The following is a 14,028-nucleotide window of genomic DNA, read 5'->3' on the forward strand; positions in this document are numbered from 1 at the left end:
ATTTTAAAGGTGCGGCCAGAAAAAAGCCAGCGTTAAATACGCGGGTCGTTACCGACAAAACTCTAAATCTAGCCGATAGATAGCACACAACTCCCTATACAGCCCTTGAAGTACAAGATTTGAAGATTATAGAAGGCTTTTATCTTGTTTCAATTTTAAGATTAAAAAATTTAAGATAGATAATAGATAGATGATAGATAGATAGATACATAGATAGATAGAGAGATAGAGAGATAGATAAATTGAAATATGTGTGTTTGTGTATGAAATGTACAGTATATGTATTATATTTTTTTTTTCAGCTCAAACAGCCCCATTGTTTTCTATGGGGGAATCGTGCACGGGCACGTTTCTGAAGCTGGCCGCATCCGTAAGCAACGCTGGTATTTAGAGTTGCAGTGGCGGTAAATATGCTATACGCTCCCTTTTTTGGAGCCTAACGCAGCCCTTCTGTGAACTCTAAATACCAGTGGTATTTAAAAGGTGCGGGGGAAAAAAAGCAAGCGTAGCTAACGCACCCCTTTGGCCGCAGAACTCTAAATCTAGCCGTATGGGTTTATTTTATAGGTAAGTATTTAGATTTAAATAGGAATATTTTAATTAATAATATTAATATTAGATTTATTTTAATAAGAGTTTAGTTAGGGATGTTAGAGTTAGATAGGGTTATTATACTTATTATATATATAGTTAATATAGCTGGCGGCGGTGTAGGGGGATTAGATTAGGGGTTAATGTGTTTAATATAGCTGGCGGCGGTGTAGGGGGATTAGATTAGGGGTTAATACATTTATTATAGGTGGCAGCGGTGTAGGGGGATTTAGATAGTAGGCAAAAGAGCTGATTACTTTGTGACAAAGCCCTGCCAAAAGCCCTTTTAAGGGCTGGTAAAAGAGCAGTTTTCTTTGGGGCATGCCCTGCAAAAAGCCCTTTTAAGGGCTGGCAAAAGAGCAGTTTACTTTGGGGTAATGCCACGCAAAAAGCCCTTTTCAGTATTTTAGGGGTTAAATAATTTAATATAGATGGCGGCGGGGTAGGGACGGCAGATTAGGGGTTAATAAGTATAATGTTTAATGTTGGTGGCGGCGGTGTCAGGGCAGCAGATTAGGGGTTACTAAGTATAATGTAGGTGGCGGCGGTGTAGGGGGGGCAGATTAGGGGTGTTTAGACTTGGGGTATGTGTTAGGGTGTTAGGTGTAAACGTTACTTTTATTCTACCATAGAAATCAATGGGATATCGGGCAACAGCGAACATAAGCTTTTGCTGCTTTCCGGCTCCCATTGATTCCTATGGCATCTGCCGCCTCCAGGGCTGCGGATTGAAAACCAGGTACGCTGGGCCGGAATAGTGGTGAGTATACCTGGTAGTTATTTGATAACTTACAAAAGTAGTCAGATTGTGCCGAACTTGCGTTCGGAACATCTGTAGTGACGTAAGCATCAATCTGTGTCGGACTGAGTCCAGCATGTTAAGTCACAAAATTCTACTTTTGCCGGTCTGTAGGGTTTGATAACTAAGGCAAATCAGGCTCGCCACAAATACGCTGAAGAATTCCAGCGTATTTGTGGTTGATGGCTTGATAAGTAGATGCCTTAGTATTGCAATGCTCACAAAGCATAGTTATTCTTTCACAATCCAATGCAATTATATTCAAATTATTGGAGGTGAAATAGGTGTAAATTACATTATATTTAAAGTATATATTGAACAGAAATTATTTAATTATTCAGGTTAAAAACTGGTTTCTCAAAACAAAATAGTTGCTCTCCCTGTAAAAAATTATGAATTTTAAAATTTCAAATACATATTTTTCTGTAATTTCTTTATAAAATATTGTCACATTCTTCTGTCTTTTTTCAAGCAGGCAATTGTTTGTTTTTTTATTAATACTATGGAAACATCTCATTTGATTCCACTACCTAAAGAAAAAAGTGGAAATGCCCTGTGCATAATAGAATCATGGAAACCTGTGTTATTGTACACACAATGCTGTACATTGCAAAGGTTATCCAAAAGATAGGGATTGGATCCCAAAGCAGTACAGCTGCAAAATGTGTTGTTTACATTGAGATTATCTTTCTGAGTACAATGTAAAGTTTAAAGGGACAGTCTACTCCAAATGTTTTATTGTGTAAAAAGATAGATAGCGCCTATACTACCCATTCCCCAGCTTTGCACAACCAACATTGTTATATTAATATAATTTATAAGAACTTAAATCATTAGCATTTTATAAATGTTTCACAGCAAGACAAAAGCTAGTTAATGTGTATCATATAGAATTATATAACACTGAGCTGACTCGTGAGTGATCACGGATTGGCTAAATTCAAGTATGCAAACACCTCTGAGATAAGGGGGATTGGTCTAAAGCATTAAGTTAATCAAAGATTATTTAGCATTGTATTGTGAAAGGATAACTATGCTTTGTGAGCATTGCAATACTAAATGTACTGTTTGTCAAATAACATAATGCTAACATTGGGCTTTTAGAAATCCATGTGACTGAAGCTGAGGTGCATAGTTACTTACAAAAATAAATTATTCACTGGCACTAGATGGGTAATTGGAAGATCACGCTAAGGGGACCTGACGGCATGATTTGTTTGTATGAGTGGAATCAGTGCTGCAGTTATGGTCTCCATTTATTTTGGAGTCCAACTCCATTGTAGTTTATGTAAATGTATAATTTCTTATACCCTAGTTTAATTTCTGGCAGAGTGGACTGGTGATATAACTAGTTTTGACCTATTTTGGATACTAGCTTTTTATAAAGTGTTAGGTTTTATTATTTGAGGAAGATACTGCGCCAAATCTCTTATTCCCTATCTTGTTCCTCCTTATCCTTTTTTCTTCTATATTTCCTTTTATCTGTTGAATTTGATAAGTGCAAACTTACCAGTTTGTGCTGATCCTCACTGATACATAGGGCTCAATTTATCAATCAAGGGGTGGACAGGTGCGTACATATTCGCCCCTGTCCACCCTAGCTCTCCTCTGGTGGGCAGCAATCTGCTGCCAGAATTTAATATTGCACACAAGCGTTATTTTGCGCTCGCCTGCAATCCCGCTACCTACCCACACACAGCCAATCACGTGCGGGCAGGAGCGTTCAATCTCCCTGGTCTGACGAGGAGAAGAGGGTAGGGTGGCAGTTATCTCATGGCCGCTGCTTGATAAATTGTGACTGTAGGTTCTCTTGTGATAACTTGAAGTCATAGGGAGGAGAAGGGCTTCATAAATCAAGCCCATAGTGATGTCCAGTTGATGAACAATGCAGTAGAATTACATAATTAACAAGTGCATAATAAAAAGACAATGCAAAAACACCTACTATCAAATTAGCAGTAGATTTTTTATCTGACAAATAATTTTTCTCTCGCATATTCCAGCACCCTGTATTATGTAACAGACATCAGCCAATCACAGACTAACATATGTATACCATGTGAGCTTGTGCACATGCTCAGTAGGATCTTGTTCCCCAGAAAGTGTGAATATAAAAAGACTGTGCACAATTTGATAATGGAAGTAAATTGGAAAGTGTCTTAAAACTGCATGCTCTGTCTGAATCATAAAAGGTTGTTTTGACTTGAGTGTCCCATTAAACTAAGTCCTTTGCAATGAAACACTCGGTTAACAGTCACAGTAGTTCTCAATAGACCCCTGTTTTTACCCCTAACTGCACCTTAAATTATCCCTTACTGTCCCTTACTATAAATACTCCTCACTATAACTTAACCCTAAGGACCCCTGTTAACCCTAACTGCCCCTAAATTAACCCTATTAATATTGCTGTGGAGCTCTGGGCTAATAGTTATTGTGTTAATGTAAATTTATTATAATAAATATTAGGTAAATAAAGTGGGTATCACTTCCCTGTGTATGATCATGGCAAATACAACAGTACAAACACAGCATACTCTGTTTTATATGAGAAAACAAAAGGAGGCGCCACAATGGTGTGAGTACGTCAGGTACCAATGCTCATGCACACATCAAGATGTCACTTACTAGATGTCAGGCACTTGAGAAGTGCCACAGGTACAGGCTGGACTATTAATAGCTGCCCAGCGAGCTCTCCTCACGAGCGGTAAACCAACACATTCAAAATGTGACAGGAACCAAACGGAGTCAGTCAGTTTCTTCCAAGATAAAGTGCTTTCAAATACTACGCATTTCCTGGTATTAACAACCGTTTCCTCAGGTGTATGATACACCTGAGGAAACGGTTGTTAATACTGGAAACGCGTAGTGTATTGGGTTTTAATATACTGCACATTTGATTTTACCCTGCGGCATCACACTAATTTCTTTTAATTATTAATCCTATTTGGATGTTGTGTGAGTGTTTGAAAGCACTTTATCTTGGAAGAAACTGACTGACTCCGTTCCATCTTGATGTGTGCATAAGCATTGGTACCTGACGTACTCACACCATTGTGGTGCCTCCTTTTGTTTTCTCATATTCTCTACAGATTTCTTGCTGGTTGCCGATCAGCTGTGGAAGGAGCTCGCTGCCATATATTACCTGAATAAAAGGGACTTTTTTGGCGATTTAACCCCAGAGAATGTTTGGGTTCGATATGATATGAACTGTTCACTTTGACAAATACTCATTGTGTTTTTTCACATATCACTATTTGTGCTTCATATGCATATTTGTTTGTTTATTGCAACACAATATTTATGGTTATATGTCTATAGTATTTCACATTTGGTATTTGCCACATTTGTAGCACATTTATGATTAATATATTTTCTGCAAACTTTGTGTAGTAGACTATCCCAATATATTTAAACGCATTGGGGCTATCACTATTTGTAGCTGTAGTAATTAGACAGCTTATTCACATATACACAGATTTTATTAGGCGCCTTCACTTTTTTTCACTATATTTGTTCCTACTCTGTTTTATGCACTGCGTTGGAACCCACACAATATATGCAGCATACTCTGTTCTATGCACCTTGTTGTATGTATTTGCCTAGGTTTGTCATATACAACAAAAGACTGGTTATCCATATGATATGGGTCAGAAATAGATGTAACGCTGGATTGTGTATCAGGACAAGTCGGACAGTGATTCAGGAGTCAGGAATTGGATTGGTGGAGCATCCATAATAGGAGAATCTGTGGCTCATCCCTCATGCATCATGTGCCCAACAAGTGAATTGATTAATTGGCTCATAACCTGGTTCAGTTAAACGAACCGTCTGAAATGAACTGATTCATCAAGATGAATCAGACTTCCCATCTCTACTGATACACTGAACTGAACTGAAAGTACTAGTAGCTGGTGGGTGGGAGCTTCTCCTCTTGTAGATAGGTCATCAAAACATGACTAGCTAGGGTGGAAGCAGGCTGATCTGTAAGGGGGGAGAATTCATGCTTAAAGGGACAGTATACACCAATATTCATATAACTGCATGTAATAGATACTTATTTTGTATTTCTTTTAGCTAGGTAGCTATTAAATAGTTAATAACTATTTAATAACTATTCTAACTAGCTAAAATAAATACAAAGTTACCTGTAAAATAAATATAAATCCTAAAATAGCTACAATGTAGTTATTAATTATATTGTAGCTATCTTAGGGTTTATTTTACAGGTAAGTATTTAGTTTTAAATAGAAATAATTTATTAAAGTATAGTGTAGTGTTAGGTGTAATTGTAACTTAGGTTAGTTTTTATTTTACAGGTTAATTTCTTTTTATTTTAACTAGGTAGCTATTAAATAGTGAATAACTATTTAATAGCTATTGTACCTAGTTAAAATAAACTGAATGTTGCCTGTAAAATAAAAATAAATCCTAAGATAGCTACAATATAATTATTATTTATATTGTAGCTATATTAGGGTATATTTTAAAGGTAAGCATTTAGTTTTAAATAGGATTAACTTAGTTAATAAGAGAAATATTATTTATATTTATTTAATTAATATTTAAGTTAGAGGGGTGTTAGGGTTAGTGTTAGACTTAGGTTTAGGGGTTAATAATTTTATTACAGTGGTGGTGGTGTAGTGGGGGGCAGGATAGGGGTTAATAAATTTATTATAGGTGGCGACAGTGTAGGGGGGGCAGATTAGGGGTTAATAAGTTTAATATAGGTTGCAGCGGGGTCTGGGAGCGGTGGTTTAGGGGTTAAACTATTTATTTATTTGTGGCGAGGTCCGGGATCAGCAGGATAGGGGTTAATAACTTTATTATAGAGTGTGGCGGTATAGGGGGGCAGGATAGGGGTTACTAGGTATAATGTAGGTGGCGGCGGTGTCCGGGAGTGGCGGTTTAGGGGTTAATACATGTATTATAGTTGCGGCGGGGTCTAGAAGCGGCGGTTTAGAGGTTAAACTATTTATTTAGTTGCGGCGAGGTCCGGGATCAGCAGGATAGGGGTTAATAACTTTATTATAGAGGGCGGCGGTATAGGGGGGGGCAGGATAGGGGTTACTAGGTATAATGTAGGTGGCGGCGGTGTCCGGGAGTGGCGGTTTAGGGGTTAATACATTTATTATAGTTGCGGCGGGGTCTAAGAGCAGCGGTTTAGGGGTTAATAACTTTATTGAGTTGCGGGGGGCTCCGGGGGCGCCGGTATAGGGGGTAGAACAGTGTAGTTAGAGTGGGTGCTTAGTGACAGGCTAGCAATAAAGCTGTCAAAAAGCCGGAGAGCAGCGAGATCCGATGAGTGATAACTATCACAATCCGTTGCTCATTGCCCCGTACTTGGTGTGCGGCTTTTTGACAGCTTTTTTGATAACAGGCTAAATTTTGCAGGTCCGCGGCGGCGATGGTAGGCGAGCTTAGGCGGGCGTATTGAACCGGCGAAGGCAGGTAAAGTAGAAGGCTTGATAACTACCCCCCATTGCCTGTATCAGCTAGCTGGTCTGCTGTTGAAAACCAGCCTGCATCTATTGGCACATTGGAGTGCCTTCACAGAATGTGAGTACCCTGCACTATCTTTGTACTCTCCTCCAGTTGTCGATTGATTCACACATATGGCGCCTCTCTCCTTTTTCTGTTGTTTTTAGGAGCCAGCAGTGGTCTGTAAATGCACGTATACATCTGAGACTTTGGGGCTTGGGTAGGAGTCTGAAACCAGCACAATGTTGTTAAAAAATAATCAAAACTATACATTGTTACAAAAAACTCCCAGGTGGACTATATAAATGGATCATCTGCAAAACATTTATGCAAAGAAAAATCTAGTGTACAATGTCCCTTTAAGGTGGAATAGCATTATAATTATTTATAAATCGTGAGCATGATTTGGCTAAATCGTGAGCACGATTTGGCTAAATCGTGAGCATGATTTAGCAAAATGTGCGCACAATTTAGCAAAATATGCTCACGAATTAGCAAAATGTGCGCACGATTTAGCAAAATGTGCTCACAATTTAGTAAAATGTGCTCACGATTTATAAAAAAATCTTGTGTGTCACCTCTGGGGCTCTGTACAATTTACCTAACATAACTATTATACTAAAATGAAGATAACTACCAATTAAATAAACTAAATTACACATTAAAAAAAACTAACACTACTAAAAAAAAAGTCTAAAATTACAAAAAATAAAAAATACTAAATTAAATTATTCAAAATAAAAACAATTACACCTAATCTAATAGCCCTATAAAAATAAAAAAGCCCCCCCCCCCAAAAAAAAACAAAAAAACTAGCCTACAATAATCTACCAATAGCCCTTAATAGGGCCTTTTGTAGGACATTGCCATAAATAAATCATCTCTTTTACCTGTAAAAAAAAATACAGACACCCCCCAACAGTAAAACCCACCAACCAACCCCCCAAAATAAAAATCTAACTCTAACAAAATCCTAACCTTTCTTTATTGATGTCTATGGAGAAAGTGTACATGAGCTCGTCAAAGCAGCCCTTGGATTTTGTGCGGTATGGAGCTTAACGCCACCATATTGCACGCACAAGGAGGCTTTTCTAAAACTTGTAATGGCAGCGCTATGGAGGGTGAAAAAACGCAACTTTTGTTGCGTTCGTTTCGCACCCTCTATAGCGCAAAACTTGTAATCTAGGTGTTAGATAGAGAGATAGATAGATATATATAGATAGATACATTTGTACATACAAATGCACACATACATACATTACATATACATACATACAAGAACATACATTACATATACATGGCATACAAATATAATACATATACTGTACATTTCATACACAAACACACATATTTCAATTTATCTATATCTCTATCTCTCTATCTATCTATCATCTATCTATTATCTATCTTAAATTTTTTAATCTTAAAATTGAAACAAGATAAAAGCCTTCTATAATCTTCAAATCTTGTACTTCAAGGGCTGTATAGGGAGTTGTGTGCTATCTATCGGCTAGATTTAGAGTTTTGTCGGTAACGACCCGCGTATCTAACGCTGGCTTTTTTCTGGCCGCACCTTTAAAATAACTCTGGTATTGAGAGTCCACAGAATGGCTGCGTTAGGCTCCAAAAAGGAAGCGTATAGCATATTTAACGCAACTTCAACTCTCGATACCAGAGTTGCTTACGGACGCGGCCAGCCTCAAAAACGTGCTCGTGCACGATTCCCCCATAGAAAACAATGGGGCTGTTTGAGCTGAAAAAAAACCTAACACCTGCAAAAAAGCCGCGTTCAGCTCCTAATGCAGCCCCATTGTTTGCTATGGGGAAACACTTCCTACGTCTGCACCTAACACTCTAACATGTACCCCGAGTCTAAACACCCCTAACCTTACACTTATTAACCCCTATTCTGCCGCCCCCGCTATCGCTGACCCCTGCATATTATTATTAACCCCTAATCTGCCGCTCCGTAAACGGCCGCTACTTACATTATCCCTATGTACCCCTAATCTGCTGCCCCTAACACCGCCGACCCCTATATTATATTTATTAACCCCTAATCTGCCCCCCACAACGTCGCCTCCACCTGCCTACACTTATTAACCCCTAATCTGCCGAGCGGACCGCACCGCTATTATAATAAAGTTATTAACCCCTAATCCGCCTCACTAACCCTATAATAAATAGTATTAACCCCTAATCTGCCCTCCCTAACATCGCCGACACCTAACTTCAAACATTAACCCCTAATCTGCCGACTGGAGCTCACCGCTATTCTAATAAATGTATTAACCCCTAAAGCTAAGTCTAACCCTAACACTAACACCCCCCTAAATTAAATATAATTTTAATCTAACAAAATTAATTAACTCTTATTAAATAAATTATTCCTATTTAAAGCTAAATACTTACCTGTAAAATAAATCCTAATATAGCTACAATATAAATTATAATTATATTATAGCTATTTTAGGATTTATATTTATTTTACAGGTAACTTTGTATTTATTTTAACCAGGTACAATAGCTATTAAATAGTTAAGAACTATTTAATAGTTACCTAGTTAAAATAATAACAAAATTACCTGTAAAATAAATCCTAACCTAAGTTACAATTAAACCTAACACTACACTATCAATAAATAAATTAAATAAAATACCTACAATTACCTACAATTAAACCTAACACTACACTATAAATAAATGAATTAAATACAATATCTACAAATAAATACAATTAAATAAACTAACTAAAGTACAAAAAATAAAAAAGAACTAAGTTACAAAAAATAAAAAAGAACTAAGTTACAAAAAATAAAAAAATATCTACAAACATTAGAAAAATATTAAAACAATTTTAAACTAATTACACCTACTCTAAGCCCCCTAATAAAATAACAAAGCCCCCCAAAATAAAAAAATGCCCTACCCTATTCTAAATTACAAAAGTTCAAAGCTCTTTTACCTTACCAGCCCTGAACAGGGCCCTTTGCGGGGCATGCCCCAAGAAATTCAGCTCTTTTGCCTGTAGAAAAACACATACAATACCCCCCCCCAACATTACAACCCACCACCCACATACCCCTAATCTAACCCAAACCCCCCTTAAATAAACCTAACACTAAGCCCCTGAAGATCTTCCTACCTTATCTTTACCTAACCAGGTATCACCGATCCGTCCTGGCTCCAAAATCTTCATCCAAGCCCAAGCGGGGGCTAGACATCCATCATCCGACGGCTGAAGAAGTCCAGAAGAGGGTCCAAAGTCTTCATCCTATCCGGGAAGAAGAGTAGATCTGGACCGGCAACCATCTTCTTCAAAGCGGCATCTTCTATCTTCATCCGATGAGGACCGGCTCCATCTTGAAGACCTCCATCGCGGATCCATCCTTGTAGATATTGTATTTAATTCATTTATTGATAGTGTAGTGTTAGGTTTAATTGTAGGTATTTTATTTAATTTATTTATTGATAGTGTAGTGTTAGGTTTAATTGTAACTTAGGTTAGGATTTATTTTACAGGTAATTTTGTAACTATTTTAGCTATTAAATAGTTCTTAACTATTTAATAACTATTGTACCTGGTTAAAATAAATACAAAGTTACCTGTAAAATAAATATAAATCCTAAAATAGCTATAATATAATTATAATTTATATTGTAGCTATATTTGGATTTATTTTACAGGTAAGTATTTAGCTTTAAATAGGAATAATTTATTTAATAAGAGTTAATTAATTTCGTTAGATTAAAATTATATTTAATTTAGGGGGTGTTAGTGTTAGGGTTAGACTTAGCTTTAGGGGTTAATACATTTATTAGAATAGTGGTGAGCTCCAGTCGGCAGATTAGGGGTTAATGTTTGAAGTTAGGTGTCGGCGATGTTAGGGAGGGCAGATTTGGGGTTAATACTATTTATTATAGGGTTAGTGAGGCGGATTAGGGGTTAATAACTTTATTATAATAGCGGTGCGGTCCGCTCGGCAGATTAGGGGTTAATAAGTGTAGGCAGGTGGAGGCGACGTTGAGGGGGGCAGATTAGGGGTTAATAAATATAATATAGGGGTCGGCGGTGTTAGGGGCAGCAGATTAGGGGTACATAGCTATAATGTAGGTGGCGGCTCTTTGCGGTCGGCAGATTAGGGGTTAATTATTGTAGGTAGCTGGCGGCGACGTTGTGGGGGGCAGGTTAGGGGTTAATAAATATAATATAGGGGTCGGCGGTGTTAGGGGCAGCAGATTAGGGGTACATAAGTATAACGTAGGTGGCGGTCGGCAGATTAGGGGTTAAAAAAATGTAATCGAGTGTCGGCGATGTGGGGGGCCTCGGTTTAGGGGTACATAGGTAGTTTATGGGTGTTAGTGTACTTTAGAGCACAGTAGTTAAGAGCTTTATGAACCGGCGTTAGCCCAGAAAACTCTTAACTACTGACTTTTTTCTGCGGCTGGAGTTTTGTCGTTAGAATTCTAACGCTCACTTCAGCCACGACTCTAAATACCGGAGTTAGAAAGATCCCATTGAAAAGATAGGATACGCAATTGACGTAAGGGGATCTGCGGTATGGAAAAGTCACGGCTGAAAAGTGAGCGTTAGACCCTTTTTTGACTGACTCCAAATACCGGCGATAAACTAAAACCAGCGTTAGGAGCCTCTAACGCTGGTTTTCACGGCTACCGCCAAACTCCAAATCTAGGCCTATGTAACTATAATTGACTCACTACACCATTGTTGAGCATTGTAACTTTTTCTAGTGTCATAGGAAAATAGGAAAGGTAACTGCTTTTGACTATGTAATGAAAGAGGCCCTATGATATTATGCCTTAGTGTAGAAGAGCTTTCTGGGAGGCTTCTTTGTTTCCACTGCCTGGCTGTGTAGGATCTTTTCCACCTTGCCTGCAACTACACAGTTTCTTTGTCAGACTGTTCTTACCTTTTAAAATGTAATCGTTTGCACATTTCACCTTGTCTTTCATTGTCTGTTCCAGTTACTATAATTAGATTGTACTTTTATCTTAATACAACCTTAAAGACATGTAACATTAGCTTCTTTTTAAATTATCTCTCTTGAAGTCTCTGTTTGAATCATTGTCATTATTTTTTTATGCAGGCAATTGATCTTCCCCAATACATTCATGTAATTATTTACAGTTAGGTGGCAGGACAGTAATTTCTTCACACACACACATATATATATATTAGTGGTGTCGCGAATAGTTCGCTAGCGAATAGTTCCCGGCGAACATAGCTTGTTCGCATTCGCCGCGGCGGGCGAACATATGCGATGTTCGATCCGCCCCCTATTCGTCATCATTGAGTAAACTTTGAACCTGTACCTCACAGTCAGCAGACACATTACAGCCAATCAGGGGCAGACCCTGCCTCCCAGACCCTCCCACCTCCTGGACAGTATCCATTTTAGATTCATTCAGAAGCTTTATTCTTAGTGAGAGGAGGGACACTGCTGCTGATTTAATAGGGAAATCGATAGCTAGGCTAGTGCATTCAGTGTCCACTACAGTCCTGAAGGACTCATCTGATCTCTGCTGTAAGGACAGCACCCCAAAAAGCCCTTTTTAGGGCTAGAACATCAGTCTGCTTTTTTTTTTTCCCCTGTGTAATCTAATTGCAGTTGCCTGCCTGCCAGCGTGTGTGTCAGGCTCACAGCGTATACTGTGCCCACTTTCCCAGTGCTACCACTCATATCTGGTGTAACAGTAGTGTACATTTAAAAACAACAACACTTTTTGACTGTGAAATAATAGCAGACAGCTGCCAGTACCCAAGATAGCCGCCAATAAGGCAGATGGGGAGGGTTAGAGAGCTGTTTTGGTGGGGATCAGGGAGGTTGGGGGCTAAGGGGGGATGCTTCACCACAGCATATGTAAATATGCTAAAAAAATTAAAAAAAAATTAAAAACCTTTAATTTTAGTACTGGCAGACTTTTTAGAAAGTCCATTTAGTGGCAAAAAAAACGGTATATAATATGTGTGGGTACAGTAAATGAGTAAGAGGAAAATTACAGATAAACACAAACACTGCAGAAATGTAAAAATAGCCCTGGTCCTTAAGGGAAAGAAATTGAAAAATGGCCTTGATCCTTAAGGGGGTAAAAAAAAAATAGAAATTTGACTGTGAAATAATAGCAGTTAGTTTCCTTCATGCGTGTGCGTTTCAGGGCCTGCCAGGGCACAGTGTCACACTAGTGCAACTCATATTTGGTGTAACAGTAGTGTACTGTACATTAAAAAAAAAAAAAAAAATTTTACTGTAATTTTTTACTGTAATAGATTGAATAGCAGTTAGTTGTCTGCAAGCGTGTGTGTCAGGCCTACTCTACCAACTTCTGCCAGTGCACAGTGCCACTCATATCTGTTGTCACAGTAGCTTGCACGCATAGTACCACTAATCAAAAAAAAAATGACAGGCAGAGGCAGGCCACCCCGCAGGGGCCGTCGTGGTCATGGTGCTGTGATTCCCTTTGGCCATAGAATAATGCCCAGTGTTCAGAGGCCACGTACCCTGAACTCGAAAAGTTCTGAGGACATAGTTGACTGGCTAACACAGGACACCCAATCTTCTACAGCTTCCGCACGGAACCTTGACGCACCATCCTCCTCCAGCTTAGCTTCGGGCACTTCTCAAGTTACCACTCGCCCGCCTGCCGCCACCACCAACACTAGCACCACAGCCGCTTCACTTGATCTGTCAGAGGAGATATTTACACATCAGTTGGAAGAAATGAGTGATGCGCAACCATTATTGCCAGAGGATGTAGATAACAGGGATATGTCTCAGTCAGGCAGCATTATACACATGGACGTACGGTGTGATGATGATGATGTTGTCTTTCACTGTGAAGCGGGCGTAACCCTTACACTACCTGATCGATACAACATCATACCTGATGTTTTAAAGCACGTTATTACAAACAATTTAGGAATGTTAGGTGAATTATGCCCTTTATGGATTAAAACCAGACTCTGCATCAACTATGTATTTTTCCATGGGAGTTTTGCCATGGATCCCCCTCCGGCATGCCACAGTCCAGGTGTTAGTCTCCTTGAAACAACTTTTCCATCACTATTGTGGCCAGAAAGAGTCCCTATGGGTTTTAAAATTCACCTGCCTATTGAAGTCTATGGCGGTTCGCCCGGTTCG

The sequence above is a fragment of the Bombina bombina genome, chromosome 3, assembly GCF_027579735.1.
Source record: "Bombina bombina isolate aBomBom1 chromosome 3, aBomBom1.pri, whole genome shotgun sequence".
In the NCBI taxonomy this organism is placed as follows: Eukaryota; Metazoa; Chordata; class Amphibia; order Anura; family Bombinatoridae; genus Bombina; species Bombina bombina.